At 42.9% G+C, this 18,414-nt stretch overlaps 1 pseudogene; it reads right to left on the bottom strand.

Moving 5' to 3' along the window:
* Positions 1–5,513: 5,513 nt before the first annotated feature.
* LOC107148175 lies at positions 5,514–7,119 on the bottom strand (annotated as a pseudogene).
* Between the last annotated feature and the right edge of the window lie 11,295 nt (positions 7,120–18,414).

The following is an 18,414-nucleotide window of genomic DNA, read 5'->3' on the forward strand; positions in this document are numbered from 1 at the left end:
AAGCAATGTCACAGTTGGGGCTAGGTTCATCGATTCCCAACAATGGTTCCATTTTGCAATGATCACTCTGGGCCTTCATTCCAATCCCTCACTCTCACCCCTCTGCCTCAACACACTTCCATGGCATATACACATGCACACAACCTCCTTCTGCCCTCTGCTTACCCCCTGTCCTGGATATTCCCAGTTAAAATCCACAGTAATCTCTGGTTCACCCAGAATAATACAGGTCTCAGTGAAGTCCTCTCCTAGCTGGATTGATGTTGTTGAAGCCTGGATGGTGGGTTGAGGGGAGAAAGATGTATCTTCCACAGATAAGAAGGGAGAAAAGGTGGGCGGGGGGGGGGGGCAAACTATGTTGACAGGTTGTTATGAGTGAATTATTGGCAGGTAAATGGATAGAGAAATGGATGAATGAAATGAATGAGTAGTACAGTTAAATTGAATTAAATGAATGGATGGAGAGGTTAGATTTATGAGTGGTTGAGGTGGTTGAATTGGCAAAGGATGTATGAGTGGATATAAAGAATTAATGGAGGGGCTGGGGTTGTATGGCTCAGAGGCAAGCATTTGTCGAGCACATGGAAGGCACTGGGTTTGGTCCTTAGCACAACATAACAAATAAAATAAAGGTATTCTGTCCATTTACAACTACAAAAAAAAAATGTTTTTTAAACAAAGAATTAATAGAGTGTAGATGGATGAAGGAATAGTTGACCTGATGGGGAATGGATGGATGGAATGGTTGATTTGAGAGAGGATGGAGGAATTGAATCCTTTGACTTGATTGACAATAGATGATGGACAGGCTGAACTGATGCAGCCTAGATTGATGGCTGGTTGGCTGTCTGTTATATGGGGCAATAAGGTGCTCTGGACAACATGGTTAATCACATGGAGCATTGTTAAAAGCCATTGGGTTGTTTAGAGCACCATAATTCACACCCTCTGGACCTGAGGTTTCTCAAGGTACAACAAGGGTTCTCTTTCCATATCCCTCCGTTCCCTGACCACTCGGGGACCTAAGTTCATGCACAGTTGATGTAGATTAGCATGTACTTGGTAGAGATTTGTTTCATGCCACCTAGGCTGGCCAAGCAGAAGAGAAAGCCAGCCAAGGAAGCTCAGAGCCAGTGGATGGTGAATCACTTCTTCACGTCAAAGGAGATGTCTGTCCCATCCACTGGGACCTCTTCAGGAGGGAACTCCCAGTACCGAGTCACCTGGGCCAGGAGGTTGGTCACCTGGCAGGGAAGCAGCGCTGGCTGATGGGTGTGCAGCTGCACCACCTGGTAGTAGTCTTCTGTGGGTACCAAGAGCTCCGCTGGGTCTCAGAATGAGGGAGAGAAAAAATAAGCCTAGGATAGATTTGCACTTCCACCACCCAGGAGCATGAGGTCCCTGTGGGGCCTGAAAACCTCACTTTCTCTACCTTTCCCCATTCTCCACGTTTCCTCTCTCATAAGGGGTCCTGGATTGAGAATGTAAAGACAAGCCTGCTAGTCCCAATGTTGTCTGTATATGTCTTAAACAAATCCTTTTCTTCTCCTGCATTCATTTTGGTTTTGTTTGTTTTATAGGGTCTTCTTTTTTTAAATTATTATTCATTTTTTGTGTGTGGTACTGGGAACCCAGGGATGCTCTCTCACTGAGCAACACCCCCAGGCCTTTTTTTTTTATTTTGAAAAAGGGTCATGCTAACTTGCCCAATATGGTCTCAAATTTGCAATCCTCCTGCCTCATCCTCCAGAGTTGCTGGGATTACAGGCATGTGCCACTGCACTAGGCCTGGTCTTCATTTGTACAACAAGGATTCAGACTTCCTGCTCTCTAAGGAGCCTTCTACGTGAAAATATTATAGGAAACACTGAACTTGAAGTGAAGGATTCTGCTGCCTATGGATCTTAAGCTACTCACTTTCTTTCTGGGAGACTTGTTTCTTCTTATATGTCAGTTGAGAGCAATAATCCCATTCTGGCCTATTTTGTGGAGCTGATAAGAAGCAAATGAGATATTGAATAACCATGGGAAGCAAAAATTCATCAGACTCTTTCAAAATACTTTTAACAACACAATCTTAGATCAGACTCTTGGAATCATAATGGTGCAACGTGCAGGAATTATCTGGAAACATTCTGTATTTGTATTGCCCAATATGATCAACTTGCCACATGTGGCTACTGGGCCCTTGAAATATAGCTAGTGCAACTGAAGAACTTGATTTTTAATTTTATTTCATTTTCATTCATTTAAAACAGTGGCTGTTTAGTGGCTTCTGTTTGGGCTCCAAAATTAGACAAATACAATGATTCTTAACTTTGGCTGCACATAAGAATCACTTGAGCTGGTTTTTAAATGACCCATTCCTGGGCCTCACCCCCAGACCAAGAGAATCAAGAGCCTGCCTCTGAGTGGGGGTGGGGGGAAGCTCTGCAAATGAGGCTAACATGCAGCCAGAGTTGGGAAGCGCTGGCTACTATTTCTGACATCTGCTTGAAGATTTCAGATGCCCAACAGAGCTTGTCCACACACCATTCAGTCAGTCCTAATGGAAGTGGGGCCCAGGAATCTGTTTTTAACATGCTGGTGGTCAGTGAGGGACAGGAACCTCTAGGTTGGATAATTACCCTAAGACTGGATTTAAGTAAGAGTCACTGCCGACTCTACATGAGTCTTGCATTTCTTCAGCTGGACAAAGTTGGACTCTTCCTCCCTCGATGAAAATAGTCTCAGAATCTCAGAACGTCACAAGGATCTTAGAAAATGACTAGCACTCCCCTCATTTTACAGGCAGTCTAGAAGGAAAGCCTTGAGAGAGAGAGATGTTTGGAGGACTTCCCCTGACACACATTCTTGGAAACCCTGACTCTAGGGCACCTATGAAGAAGACTCAGGTCTTTCCCTGGTGGTCCTCTCCTTCTGCGCACGTCTGGTCCAGCAGCTGTACTCCCCGGTGTCCTGAGCTCACCAGCAGCCCCGCGACGGTGCGGGCTAAAGAGCTTGATTCTGAAAGACAGTCGTGGGGGCGGGCGCAGCATTTAGTTAGCTCAGGGTCCTCCACACCCTCCGGACTTTCACCACCTCGCCCGCCCAATCTTTTCTATTCTTTCCAAGAACTGTTAGGATTTATATTGGCCCCACCCACGGTTTTTGATTGGCTTGCCGAATGCCCTGGCTTCAAGCACAACTTCTGATTGGGCCGTCTGCTCCCCACTGATCTTGGCCACATCAGGCAAATGTAATCCCTAATGCCCTTGAGCTCCTTGGCACCTTCTCTATGCACTCTTTTTTGGACCATCAGATGCCTTCTTCATACAAAGAAGGTGGTGCAATAGTTCCCAGATGCATCCCTTTTTCTCCAACATCATTACCAACAACACTAAGCACCTCTGGACCCTCACAGTTGCCCCAACTTGTCACCACATCTCTTAATTTGCCTGACACACAACATCAGAAACATCTTCTTAAACCTTCATGCTACCATCATGAAAGCCTTGGGCTACCCCATCATTGGTGAGGATGACATCATTGTTCTCCCTGATTGGAGCAAGGGCACTGTTTGGTCAACAATAAGAGAAATTATAGCAACTGTCCTTCTCATGGCCCAAACTGTAGCCAGGAATGTCTGCAGATCAGCTAAATTAAATCAGTCCAAGCCACTGCTTTCAAACCCAAGTCCTCTGATCTTCACAATTCAAAAGGTCTCCCCAAAGAGCCTGCTGGAGACCTCTATCCTGAAATCCATACCTGGCTTTAGAGGGAAAAAAAAAAAAAGATGTCACAATCATTTTAGGAAATTTTTAATAGTTTGGATAAAAATTTATTCTGAATCTCTCACATGGAGAGAGCACTTCACAATTCACAAAGCCTCTTCCCACCCACATTCTGGTTTAGTCCTTCTCATAGCCCCAAAATGGCACCCAGTGCACACCATTACCAGCTTCTTGCAGGTTGAAAAATTAAGCCTCCCACAGAACAACTGGACTCACAATATTAATGAGGTGACCAAGAACACTAGTGTCTGACCTCTAAAAATAGAAATTCTCTAAGGAGGTAGCTAGAGAAGGGCAGGTGAGCCCAGTGAATGGATGGATCATGGGTTTTAAGCTGTGGCTGCCAGACTTTGAATCTCTGCTCCATCACAAACTAGCTACATAACCTCAGCCAAATCACAAATTTCCCTGATCCCCGTTTTCTTCAGTCACAAATGAGAGTGAGAGCACTTGCCTCGTAGGACCATTATGAGTATTAAAAGAGATAATAAAGTACATGAAGCCTTTAGAACACAGTGCCCTGCATATAATAGAAACTCAATAAATAGTTGTCATCATGAACAGTGTTATTAGTTTCTTGTTGCTACTGTAGCAAATTACCACAAACTTGGTGGCTAAAACAACATTAATTTACTATCTTACAGTTGTGGAAGTGAGATGTCTGAAATGGGACTCCTGGGCTAAAAATCAAGATCAGCAGAGCTTTATTCCCTCTAGAGGCCTAAGGAAAATGTTTTCTTGCCTTTTCCAGCTTCTAGAAAGCCCCCATTTTCCTTGACTCATGGCCCTATTTCTCCATCTTCAAAGCCAGCAACACTGAACAAATGCTGTCATCTCTGGTTTTCCCTTCTAGGTCCCTGTTCTACTTGTCATTATACTGGGCCCATCTGAATGAATAACCCAGTACATGCTCCCAAATTTAAGGTCAGTAGACCTTAAGCAAGTTAATTCTGTCTTTAGCCTTAACTGTTACAAGCCACATAAGGCTCTGAGGATTAGGATGTGCACACCTTGGGGAAGCCATTATACTGCCTGCCACAAATAGTATATTTTTTTAAAAATAGAAATATAAAACCTCAGGGGCAGTGGCACATGCCTGTAATCTCAGCAGCTTGGGAGGCTGAGGCAGGAGGATCACAAGTTCAAGACCAGCTTCAGCAACTAAGAGAGGCCCTAAGCAACTCATCGAGACTGTGTCTCAAAATAAGAAATAAAAAGGGCTGGGGATGTGGCACAGTGCTTAAGTGCCCCTGTGTTCAATCCCTGGTACCAAAAACAAAACAAAAACAAACAAAATATAAAACCAAGTCTTTAATAGCCAAACCTTCATGGATAGGGGCTTTTCATGAAATAAAAGCAAGTCAATCAGAGGGAAGGAAAAGGGAGGGGTTGGGAGCACTGGCTGGCTTTCTGATTGCCCAAATGGGAAGGCTGAATTCAAGAAGCTGGCCGGGAAGGAAGTCTCTGGATTCTGGACATCTTCCTGTTTGGGTTTGAGTTGAAATCTGACCAGGGTTTGTGTTGAGTGGGGCCCAGAGCTGGGTCTGTGCTGCCTTGGTTCTGACAGGTCCCACAACAAGCCCCAATTATAGGGTGACTGCAAATGCATCTTCATTAGCAGAGACTCCACCTCCTGGGGCTGAGCGGGCTGAGCGGGCTGAGCGGGCTGAGCGGGCTGAGCGGGCTGAGCGGGCTGCCGGGCCTCAGGAAAGGGCCTCTCAGGGTACATCACAGGATTTCTTTTTTTTTTTCTTTCCAACTATTACTTTATTTATATTACTATGCTTAAGTTACATGGAAAAAAACAACCAAGCAATTCTGTCCCATTTCAGAAAAAGGTTCCAATCATAAACCACCAGTTATGTGGTGACAAGTAACTAGGAATAGTGACATCTTTGGGTGAGATTGACAAGGAAGAATGGGCTCTGGTGCTACAGTTTGTCTCCAACAAGAATATGGCACACCACATGGGCTAGCACAAGCCATGCTAACACTGAGCCTTTAGCGCTGGGCACAGACTCGGATCTCTTCTCTGAAGCTAGCAAATCAAGTGAAATAACTGGGTTTTTTGTTTGTTTGTTTGTTTGTTTTAAGAAAAGCCTTTAAAATGAAGCCCAAATAAGTTTAAAAACCATACTCTTGACATATTCGCCATTCAAAATTTACATAAAACACACTTTTTCACTCTAATAGCCCAGATTTTTTTTTCCCTCCCATAGCCCACCATTTAGCTGCAGACTCTTCTGCCTCAAAATGTAAACATAGGGGAAAAAAAATTAACAGCAACTGCATAATATTCTCTCTACACACTGCTGTTGGATGGAAAATACAAAATTAAAAAAAAAAAAAGAAAGAAAAGAAAGGTTCCATCTTAGATTCTCACAACCTTTTGTTCCGCAGTTCATGAATCCAACTCTGATGCTAAGGTGACAGTGTATGTAAGTATATTTTTGTTTTCAGTGAAGGAGACCTGGGAAAAGATGGATTTATCTCCTTTTCTTCAAGAGTTATCAGATGGTATGTGCTCAAAGACCTCACTCTCTCGAACTAGAGCACGTCCCAGGATCACACGGCCTTCCTTATAACGCTGGCTGTCTTCAGTAGCAAACTCATAGATCCATCCCAGTTTGCTATTGCAGTTTTTGCACTCACATCTTGAACTATGTGGTGGCCAGTGAGCATGACCGGATCTTGAACTTCACTCTATTATAGGTTAACTATCTTATTAAAAAGAAATGTTCTACCGGTGGCACCTGTGAACCGAGTGGAGATGAGTTCTGAGCTGTTAGTCAGGATCGTGTCACAGTTTGCACAAGAAAACAGACAGGTACCACCAATATGATCAAGGAAAATTCTGCCCATTTTGATAGCTGAAGTTCTAAAAAACTCTGAACAGCGTGGCAGCGGCTCTTCGCTCTTCAGCTGGGACGAAGCCCCTCAGGTACCTGCCTCTTCCCTTCCACGTGAAGCCCCTTAAGGAGCATCTGAGAGCATGAGATAGAAATATTGCCAATGACCACACCGTATCTACAGAGGAAATTAGGTTAACAACATCTCTAAATCCTATTCCAAACACAACCCCGCCTCTTCCTTCGATGGCTGGAAGCTGAGAGATGGAGGAGATATGTCTCTGAGGCCTTGACCTCTCCTAGGAATCTAATCTACTATCAATTTCTAGGCTACAAGTCCTCAGGCCCTGCCCCAGATGGAAAGTTAAAACTATTGTTCTTTATAAGCAAAACTGTAGATGCTTAAAGAACCTAAGAGGGGACACACAGACTCTAGGGATTACATAATTTAGTGTGATGGGTTTTTAAAATTAAAATAATATTGCTACCACTTATTTAGAGTGTATGCACTAGCTCTAGACTAAACATATATGAATATATCATTTAATCAAAGTGACCCTATAATTTTGAAATTATAATCTCCCCATTTTATTTTTAAGTACATGGAGTCTTAGAGACTTGTCTTGTTAAATCTTCCAGTGAGCAAAAGATCAAGTATTTGTTCTATCAGTTTCCTCACTCTGAACCACCGAATGAGGGACAGATTTTTGCAAGAATTAAAATGAGAACCTCTGAGTTTCAGATCAAAGAGGCCTGTTAGGTTTAGAAAGGCTTCAAAAAGCAGCCAGCCCATCCTTGTCAAGTACAGAAACTGACCTCAGAGAGGTAATGGGACCTGGCCAGCACCTCACAGTGAGTGAAGGTGCTGAGCTTGGAACTCAGAAGTGGGTTCCAGGGCTCCTCACCCTTCCCATGATGTCAATAGTGCACTCCTGGGAAAATCAGAAACAAGGGATCTCAGGATGTCCAGGAAGCAAAAAGATTTACCAAGATGGAAAGAGATGTTCATACCTGACACAGATGAGTAGGCAACAGGCCAGGAACATGGCTCTGGGGTCCGTGCTGGTGCAGCCTGGTGCTGAGATGCTGGTGTAGTAGCAGAGATTGCCAGAGACAAAGACTGTTGGGTCCAGCAGGGTGTGAGCAGGGGAGTGACCAGGGACCCCTGGAATGGGAGGAGAGGGGGCAAATCAAAGTCCTGAGTCCTGGCTTCTCTAGGACTCCAAATGAAATTCCTTTTTCTGAGTTCCCCCTGCCAAGGTGAATAGAGCTATTCAAATCCCTGCTTAGAAAAACAACAGTTCTGCAGCAGGAAAGGAGGGTCCCCAAGGACAGATGGGGTATGTGAGAGAGAGCTGGAGGGGCCATTGAGGGTCACAGGAAGGTCATTTGGGAGCCTGGGGACAAAATATGTGTGTGTGGCTAGGTGGGAGGTGGGGCTTGAACCAGCTTTGAGGCTGGGGTAGGCTGATGCCCATGGACCAAATACAGCCAGCTAGCAAGCTGCTTTGACATAACCTATATGATTGGGAAAAAAAAAATCGGTGCACGTTAAAATTATATGCAGGCACAGTGGCACATACCTGCCAACACCTCAGGAGGCTGAGACAGGAGGATTGATAGTTCAAGCCTCAGCAATTTAGTGAGATCCTGCCTCAAAATAAGAAATAAAAAGGGCGGGGGATGTGGTTTAGTGGTAGAGCACTCCTGGGTGCAATCTCTAGTACCGAAAACAAATAATAATAATGTTTCAATTTTAAAATTTCAGTGTCCATAAATAAAGTTTTATGGGAGCAGAGCCACAGTCATTCTTGACATGTTGACTGTGTCTGCTTTGTGCACTCCAGCAACAGAATAGTTGCAAAAGAACTTGTGGCCTCCTGAGCCTAAAATACTTACTGTCTGGCTCCTTACAGAAAGTTTGTTGAACCTTGCACTAAAAGATGGTATTTCTAAAACATAAATTCACTTAAACAAATAAAATTCATTCTCAAAAAAAAGAAAAGCTGATAAAGCTTAACTTCCACTGGACCAACCCACCTCCTACCCACATGAGGCCCTCCTCTTTTCTCATTGCCTTGGGATGTCTTCCAGAACTTTTTCTGCACTATCCCCACCCCCACGTACTGGACATTGAACCCAAGGGTGCTTTACCACCGAGTCACACCCCCAGCCCTTTTCATTTTTATTTTTAATATATATATATTTTTTTAATTTTGAGACAAGCTCTCACTTACTTGTCCTGGCTAAACTTAAACTTGAAATCCTCCTGCTTTGGGCTCCCAAGTAGCAGGGGTTACAGGTGTGCAACACTGCACCCAGCTCTTTTTCTGCATTTATATATACGTATGTGTATATGTGTATGCTGGGAGCCATTAGCCAAGTAGGTCTGACAATTTCCTTGCCAGCGTACCCCATGTTGCAGTGACATTGAATGTAGGTGACCTTGCTCAAGGACCAGGGCGGATTAGGGTGTTCCCAGTTTAGGGCGTTCCAGGTTTAAGATTATTCCTGCTGGGAATAGGGCGTATCCTGCTGCCTGAGTTCCCCTGAGTTCTCACGGGATTCAGACAGTATATTTTGGAGATAGAAGCCCAGTGGAGGTGGATTTGGGCAGAGAACGTGGATTTGGGCAGAGAACGTGGATTTCCCCAGAACGTGTTTGTATACGGCTGGTGTGAGTTCGGGAATAAAGAGTTGCTGTTTGAATCTACAAGCTGTGTGGTGGCTCATGATTGTGTGCCCAGCCAGACTGCGGCATGTGTACAGTATTATAAGTTCTTTTTCTTTTCTGTAAATGGTTTGATGCCGTACATATTTTTCTTAAACTTGCTTTTTTTCTCCCACTCAACAGGGAGTTTTGGCTTCTGCATGAAGCTATACCACTTTTCTTTTGTAAGTGCTCCATAGTATTCTGTGGTTTAGCTGTGCCACAGTCTGTCCACTCCTTATCAAAGGGAACTGAGGTTGCTTTAATATTTTGGAGTTGAAAACAATGTGGCAATGAGAATGAACTAGCATCTCAAGGTTCAAATGGCTACAGTTTTCTTGAAAAAAAAAAAGTTAAAAGAAAGAATGCTATTCAAGGAGACATGCCTCTAGACCAACTTTCCCTCCTGTGTGTTTATGACCTAAGTAAACACCACAGCTCAACTCCCTTAAATGTAGCCTTGAGCCTCTTGCTCTCCTGCAGTTTTGCTGCATCCTAACTACGGCCTGTAGCAAGAAGAAAACCTCCAGTGTCCCGGTGGAAGTGGGATCCCACCCTATGAAATCAGCGGGCATTTTTGGAATAAGGTAGAAAGCAGGAGATAATTGGGAGTTGGGCTTGGGCTCCGGTTCTTGCTTTGCCACTCGCTGGGTGAACATGTGCAGCCTCCTCTCTTGGCCCCATGTCCCCCAGGAGTTCAGACAGGTGTTGAACACCCTGGCTTTCCAGGGCTTTCACATTCTTCAGTGTCTGAGTCCCACAAGGAGGGGAAGGACCCTGAGAGGTTGAGCTTCTGGCCACACCGGCTCTACAGGCTCAAGAGAAGTGCTGGGAGCTTGGCTTTGAACCCAAGTTCTAGCTGATGGTTTCCCAGGGGAGAGATTTCACAAGAAAAGTGTCCATGAATCCCTGATAAGAGTGATGCAGGGCATGCTGAAGGCCCTGGAGAACACACCATTATGCCCCCGAACCCAAGTTCTGGGTCTAGACCATGGGCTGTTGTCCTAGACCCTTGGTCCTGCTGTGTTTGTTAAAGTTTGAAATTGTACAACAACTTAGGTGATCACATCCTGAATGCCTGTCTGCAGCCCTTCTAGGAAGTAACGATGAGAGCTCTCTGAAAGCTGGGATCAAGTCTACTTTGCTTAAGCTTTATCCCAAATGTCCCCAGTGCCTTAGCACAGTGCCTGGCACCTTGAGGACACTGGGCAAATATTTGCTGAGAAGATTAATGAGCGGCTGGACATAGCTCAGACTTTTCTTCTAATCCAAGGGCTCCCAAAGGGGCCAAATAACAGGCAAGTGGGGAACACAGCAGCTGGACATAAATGGTCCAGGCAACTTCATGAAATTGAAAGGTCATATCCTTCCAGGTATCAACGCTGGGGTAAGTCAGTGGGTGAGGAGTGTCTGGAATAGAAGGCCTTGGGAATAAACTGTCATTTTATCATTTGGTTTTCTTTCTTTTCTTTTTTTCAGTACTAAGAATTGAACCCAGAAATGCTCTACCACTGAGCTACACTCTTAGCCCTTTTATATTTTTTATGTTGAGGCAGGGTCTCACTAAATTGCCCGGGCTGGAATTGAACTTGCAATCCTCCTGCATCAGTCTTTCAAGTTGCTGGGATTATAGGCATGTGCAACCATGCGTGGCCGTCATTTAGCTTTTATCCATTAAATATTTATTATTGTCTATATCTTACCAAGGACTGGAGATATGAAGAAGACTAAAGTCATTAACTAAAGTCATAAATAAAAATATAATTACCAATTGGGATCTATGTTATGATGTAAAAGAAAAAAGATGTGGCATATCTATTTTCCCTGTACCTCAGGAGACTGAGGCAGAAGGATTAGGACTATCACAAGTTCAAGGCCAGCCTCAGCAACATAGTGAGATCCTGTCTCAAAATAAAAAATAAAAAGGACAGGGGATGTAGCACAGTGGTAGAGCACACCTGAGTTCAAATCCAGCATCACACATACACAAAAAGATAATAATTTAAAAAAAAAAGAATTAAAAGAGAAAAACAATGAGAAGGAGTGTGTAAAATGTGTTGGAGGATGGATTAGAAAGGAATTCCTTTCTAATCCTTGCTATTTAAGAAGAAACCCACTTCAAGAGCTAGTGAGGCAGGCTGCTCCCACCCAGGCTTGGAAGAACTTTGATTCCATGCAGAGTGAATGTCTTATGCAAACAGAATATTTCAACAGGATTTTGGGTGAGTCTTGGCATCTTGGAATCCAAGAAAGAGGATCTCAGAGTCAGAATCTGAATCTCATAGAGACTTGAAATAAACAGAACTTCAAGAAGTCAATGGAATCTTGGAATGTTGAACACCTGCGTCTTTACATATGACAATGCAAGGAATCAGAAGGTGATTCGTTCCCATTCCCCTCTCTCCTATTTATAGTACAGATAAAAACAACGCTAAAGTGGAAGGTCACCCAGCCAGAACTAACTCCCACCTCTTATTATTAATAGACCAGGCCTCTAGCCATTTAGTGAACAGAAATAGCAATGCGTATACTTATTTTCATGACTATGTGGTAGTTCCTGCTAAATGAGTTGGAATTCATTGTATCAGTAAATTCCAACAATCTTGGGACATAAATACTTTTTGTATGGCCCATGTATTATAACTGAGACAACAAAAACTCAGACAAAAAATAAATAAATGGTTCGTGGTCACTCGGCTAGAATGTAGAAGAACTAGATCCCAGGGCTTTTTTGTTTATTTGCTTTTTAATTTAAAGACTGTGCTTTAAAGCACTGTGCTGCCCTATTCTAATTACAGCTACTTTCAGGCCTACCCTTCTCACAGTGAGCTTTACCTTTCTAGACATTTCCTCTTGGAGGTCACAGTAAACTCTGGAACTGGTATTCAGCCTGACCCTCCCCAGTTCAAAGAAGGCTTCTGAAGACCCAAGTTCTGTTAAATCAAAAGAAGTGAGTTTGTTTATGGTACCCAAGAAACAGTATGGGATCAAAGAAAGAGTCTTGCACATTAGAGAATTCAGGCATTCAACAGTTGTGTTGGGGCCAGGGTTGTGGCTCAGTGGCAGAGCGCTTGCCTAGCAAGAGTGAGTGAGGCACTGGGTTAGATCCCTGGCTGTTGAGAGCCACAGTGGAGTCGGGATGGTGCCTGAAGGAGTGGTTGAGAGGTGACGCCAGTGAGCCATTAAGATGATGCTAATTAAGTTAAGCTGTGTATAATTGCTGTGACTGGATGATGCTGGATTGAAACAGGCTGTGTATTCAGTTGTATATGGACCCCTGCTGTCCTGCAATAGGGCGGCTCCTGCTGCCTCGGGCCCACTACTTTGAGTTCCGGTTGAGTTTTCCCGGGATTCCGGTAGAGTTCTGTGGGAGCCTGGTGGAGAGCTGTGAGAGTTCCCCGGGAGTGCCCGTGGAGTGCCAGTGGAGTTCAGGCAATAAAGTAGTTCCTGTTTGAACCTACAAGTGCCTTGTGGCGGCTCGGTTATTTTGTGCCCAGCCAGACTGCGGCAACTGGCACCACATAAAAATAAATTTTAAAAAAGGCATTGCGTCCATCTACAACTAAAAAAATAAATAAATAAAATTTTTTAAAAATTTAAAAAATAGTTGTGTTATCCAGGGTAAGTTCTAGAGTTTCCTGGGGATCTGATTCAATATCTTTTAGATAGGACTATTGAGCCGGTCCTATCCACCTCAATTGTGAAGAGATAATAGACACAAACACGTTTCCTAACTTAAGAATACAGTCATTCTCTGCATAGCAAAGGTTTAGTTAACAGCAGAGGGTGTATGCAATTGTGGTCGCGTAATTTTTTTTTTTTTTTTTTTTTTTAGAGAGAGAGAGAGAATTTTTTTTTTAATATTTATTTTTTAGCTTTCAGCAGACACAACATCTTTGTTTGTATGTGGTGCTGAGGATCGATCCCGGGCCGCACACATGCCAGGCGAGCGCGCTACCATTGAGCCACATCCCCAGCCCCTCACATAAAATTTTAATAGGGCTGACAAATTCTTATCACCTAGTGATGTCGTAGTTATTATAACCTCATGGTGCAAAGCATTCCCCACACATCTGTTGGTGGTGCGGGTGTACACAAATCTACTGTTTCACCAGTCATCTAAAAGCATAGCATATACTATTGAATACAGTTTGTAATGCTCTACAATGACAATAAAAGACTATTTTATTGGTTTATATATTTGCTATACTTTCTTATCATTGTTTTACAGTGTATTCTTTCTACTTATTAAAAAAAAAAAAAAAAAGCCAGGCATGGTGGCCCATGCCTGTAATCCCAGCAGTTATGGAGGCTGAGGCAGGAGGATTGGTATAATTCAAAGCCAGCCTCAGCAGAAGCAAGATGCTAAGCAAGTCAGTGAGACCCTGTCTCTAAATAAAATACAAAATAGGGCTACGGATGTGCCTCAGTGGTTGAGTGCTCCTGAGTTCAATCCAAAGGAAGGAAGGAAGGAAGGAAGGGAGGGAGGGAGGGAGGGAGGAAGAGAGAAAGAAAAAGAGAAGGGAGAAAGAAAGAAGAGAGAAAAAGAGAGAGAAAGAGAAGAAAGAAAGAAAGAAAGGAAAGGAAGGAAGGAAGGAAGGAAGGAAGGAAGGAAGGAAGGAAGGAAGGAAAGAAAAATTTACTGAAAAACCATATGCTATGTTATACCAGAGCAGGCTCATCTTGGATTTGCCAATATCTCTATATTGTATCATTTTTCTATTTTGCTTGATTTAAATATTTATTTATTTTTTTTTTTTGGTGCAGATGGACACAACCCAATGCCTTTATTTTTATGTGGTGCTGAGGATCAAACCCGGGTCTCGCCCTGCTAGGCAAGCACTCTACAGCTGAGCCACAATCCCAGCCCTATTTTACTTGATTTAAACTTGTATTGTTTTGTTCATTATGACCCCTATGTGTACAAAATTCATAGTGTTGCTAGTAAGCGGCCAGATGGAAACAAATTTAAAAGTGATTAAGCCCAAAGAACTTAAAATCAGCATACTACAGTGATGTAGCCACATCAATGTTTATAGCAGCTCAGTTCACAACAGTTAAGCTATAGAACCAACCTAGGTATCCTTCCACAGATGAATGGATAAAGAAAACGAAAATGTGGTATATATACACAATGGAATAATACTCAGCCATAAAGAAGAATGAAATTATGACATTTGCCAGTAAATGCCTAGAAGTGGAGACTATCCTGCTAAGTGAAATAAGCCAATCCAAAAAAAACAAAGGCTGAATGTCCTCTCTGATATGCGGATGCTGACTCACAATAAGCAGGGTGGGGAGAGAAGAATAGAAGTTCACTGGATTAGACAAAGGGGAATAAAGGGAAGGGAGGAAGGATGGGAATAGGAAACACAGTAGAATGAATCAGACATAACTTGCCTGTGTTCATATATGAATAAACAGCCAGTGTCATTGCTGTTCAGCCAAGCATGTCCTGTTCCAACACAGCTACAAACCCGAAGAACAAGAACAAAGTGGCAGAAGCTATGAAGGGATCTGCTTCATTGGAGGCGACAAGATGAACAAAAATTTGAGAAGTGCCAAAAATTCGAAAAGACACAAAGAGACTTCCAGTGACCCATATGAAAGACAGAGAAACACCTCTTAGCACCAGGAGAGTTGGGGGTCAACGCAAAAACCCTGCTGAAAAAAGGCTGGTCGCAACTGCAGATGTTGAATTGACTTCTAGCTCTGGGCAGTTTCGACAATTCAAGAATCGTTGCTCATTACACAATGTGAAGGTGAGAGTGTAAAGGCACCTGAAGAACTTTGGAAACCCCTAGATAAGCTGAGAGTAGAAGCAAGTTGCCTTCCAGAACAGACCTAATGAATGGAACCTCCCTCTTCTGGATATAGACTTTGATCCACAAGAAGACCAGGTTCATGCCAGATTCCAAGGCTTTTGGTAACAGGATAAGTCTTGCTTGGGGGCAATGTTGCAGGCTCCATACTGAAACCCTTAGTGATCAAGGGTAGTGAGAACCCCAGGGACACAAAGCATATCAATAAGCACTTGCTATCAGGTGGCACGCAGAAGGCATGCAGGAACCAGGGTGCTTTACTACTGAGCTACATCCCCAACCCTTTTTTCTTTTTTATTTAAGACAAGGTCTCCCTAAGTTGCCAAGACTGGCCTTGAACTTGCAGTCCTCCTGCCATGGGGCATGCACCACAAAACCCAACTCAAACACCATCTCTTTGATCCAAACAATGGATCAAGTAGTTATAGCCACTTTTAAGACCTAATACCTGAGGAGGACCTTTGCCCAGGCTATTGCTGCAACTGAGGAAGATACTGAGAACTCACTCATGCAATTCTGGAAGGATTGCAACATCTGTGACTGCATCAAGAATCTCGCTTGGGCTTGGGGTGATGTCACTGAGGAGCATACGAATGGCATCTGGAAGAGGACTCCCCAGAGGTTTGTTGATGATATCAGAGAGTTTGTCAAGGATGAATATGTTGCAAAGATCCACAAGGCTGTGGTGGAGATGGCAAACAACTTTAACCTGGGTGTGGATGCCGAGACGACATCGGGAACTCCTAGAGGTGTTTCCCGAGGAACTAGCCAGTGCGGAGTTGTTAAAACTACAACACAACAATGCATAGCTAAAGAAGAGGCAAGAGAAAAGGAAACTGCAAAAGAAAGAGAACCTTCAAGAAAATCCACAGTGAAGGGTTTGGCAGAAGCTTTTTACAGACCTCAACAAGCTCCTCAATAAGTTGGGAAACAAGGACCCCAACACTGAAAGGTTGGAGAGGAATGCTCATGGTACATTAAGTGCTGATAGGCAAATCTATGATGAGAAAATGAACAAACCAAGCAAATCACCACGAACATACTTCTGAAAAGAGTAAACCTATTGAAGATGACCCTAGGGCAGGTCCTTCAGGAATGTTCCAGAAGGATGCCTTGTTAGCACAGTTCCATGCATGATACTGAAGCCAGACTTAAAATTAGGTAGTCAGTGTAGTTAGGTAAATCGGGTCTAATATCGAGTGAAATCTAAAATGGAGGCCATGTTGAGAATGAATTTCTGGAAAAGCTGAGCAACTCTCGGAATGTTAATGAAGCCCAGGAAACAGCCCCAACAGATTTGAAGACAGCCCATCCCAAATAAATGTTAATGAACAGCAAACTTGACTCGGAAATGCCCAGATTACTTCTTTGGCACACCTGTGTCCCAACCCTTCCCACCTACATTCCATCACCAAAAACTATAAAAAGGGGAACACATTCACCCTTCAACGGATTCCACCTCTTGGGTTCCCTTCTTCTTCCTTTTTTCTGCTGTCCTTTAATAAACTTCTAATTTTCCACTCTGACCTTGCCTCGGCGTGCTTCTCTGGTGTTATTCTTCAACATTGGGGAAGCAAGGACTCGTCACCGGTCAACAGCGGTAACAATACTGCCCCAGAAGACCTTCCAGTGGGACAAAATGAGGGGATAAAAGAGTTCTTGACCCTATGTAGGCCTCGGCTAATGTGTATGTGTGTGTGTGTGTGTCTGTGTCCTAGTTTTTAACAAAAGCAGTTTTTTAAATATTTATTTTTTAGTTATAGGTGGACACAATATCTTTATTTTATATTTATGTGGTGCTGAGGATCAAACCTAGTACCTCAGGCATGCTAGGCAAGCACTCTACCTCTGAGCCATGACCCCAGCCCAACAAAAACATTTAAAAAAAAAAATTTTTTTTAATTTGGATTGGGGATTGAACCCAGGGGCATTTAACCACTGAGTCACACATCCTCCACCCTTTTTATTTTTTTTGTTTTGATACAGAGTCTCACTAAGTTGCTTAGAGCCTTGCTAAATTGCTGAGGCTAGCTCTGAACTTGAGATACCCCTGCCTTAGCCTCCAGAGCCACTGTTTTTAAAAAAATTTTTTAATTAATAATAGAAAAAAAACGCGAAAAACATTTTTATACCATTGTACATGTTTGTGTCTTAAGCTGTGTTATTAAAAAAGAATCAAAGAGTTTTAAAAAGCAATAAATGTTACAATTTCCTAAAAGTATACATCTTACTGTAACTTTTCTAATTTTTTAGATTGACTTGACCTTATATTTAAGATGATTTTATTACTAAAGAAAGAAAATAATTTTATAAATTTAAGGTAGCCTATATAGAGAGTGTTTATAAAATCCCCAGCCTGGACAGTAATGTCCTAAGTCTTCACATTCTCTCTCTAATCCCTCACTGACTCGCCCACAGCACTTCTGATTCTGCAAGCTCCATTCATGGTAAATATCATATATACGCATACCATTTATTTTTATTACCATATGTTTACTGTACCTTTTCTTTTTTTTTTTTTTTTTAAAGAGAGAGGGAGAGAGAGAGGAGAGAGAGAGAATTTTTTGATATTTATTTTTTAGTTTTCGGCGGACACAACATCTTTGTTTGTATGTGGTGCTGAGGATCGAACCCGGGCGGCACGCTACCACTAGAGCCACATCCCCAGCCCTACTGTACCTTTTCTATGTTTAGATGCCTAAATACTAGTGTGATTCAACTGCCTTTGTATTTGGCACAATAACATACCCTACAACTTTGTAGCCTGGGAGCAATAGGCTATATTCCACACAGCCTAGGTATGTAGCAGGCTATCCCATCTAGGTTTATGGAAATACACTCTATGCTGTTCACACATGTCGAGATCACCAAAGGCACATTTCTCAGAATATATCCCCTTTTTAAAGTATTGCATGACCTACATAGGTAGATTCTAAGATTCAACAGTTTTGAAACAGAGCCCCTTTAACATTAAAAGCAATTTCCTGATCATTGGTTTTCTGCACCCTGCGTTTCCTCCTGCTGAGAATGGAAATTGAGAAGCTAAGCCCTGGCCCAAGTGGACTTGAAGGAAACTGAAACTGAGACATTTCTGACTAGTACAGCCAAGCTAAATCTACCTTTGTAATTTCCTGGGTTTTGTTTCTATAAAATAACTGCTTATAAAGCACTGGTGGACATAATTCAGCTGTTCTCCCCTGTTCTGGCTAAAAGTGCAAATAAATACCTTTTTTTTAGAGAGAGAGAGAATTTTTTTTAAT

This window comes from Marmota marmota, unplaced genomic scaffold (assembly GCF_001458135.2).
Source record: "Marmota marmota marmota unplaced genomic scaffold, marMar, whole genome shotgun sequence".
Taxonomy (NCBI): Eukaryota; Metazoa; Chordata; class Mammalia; order Rodentia; family Sciuridae; genus Marmota; species Marmota marmota.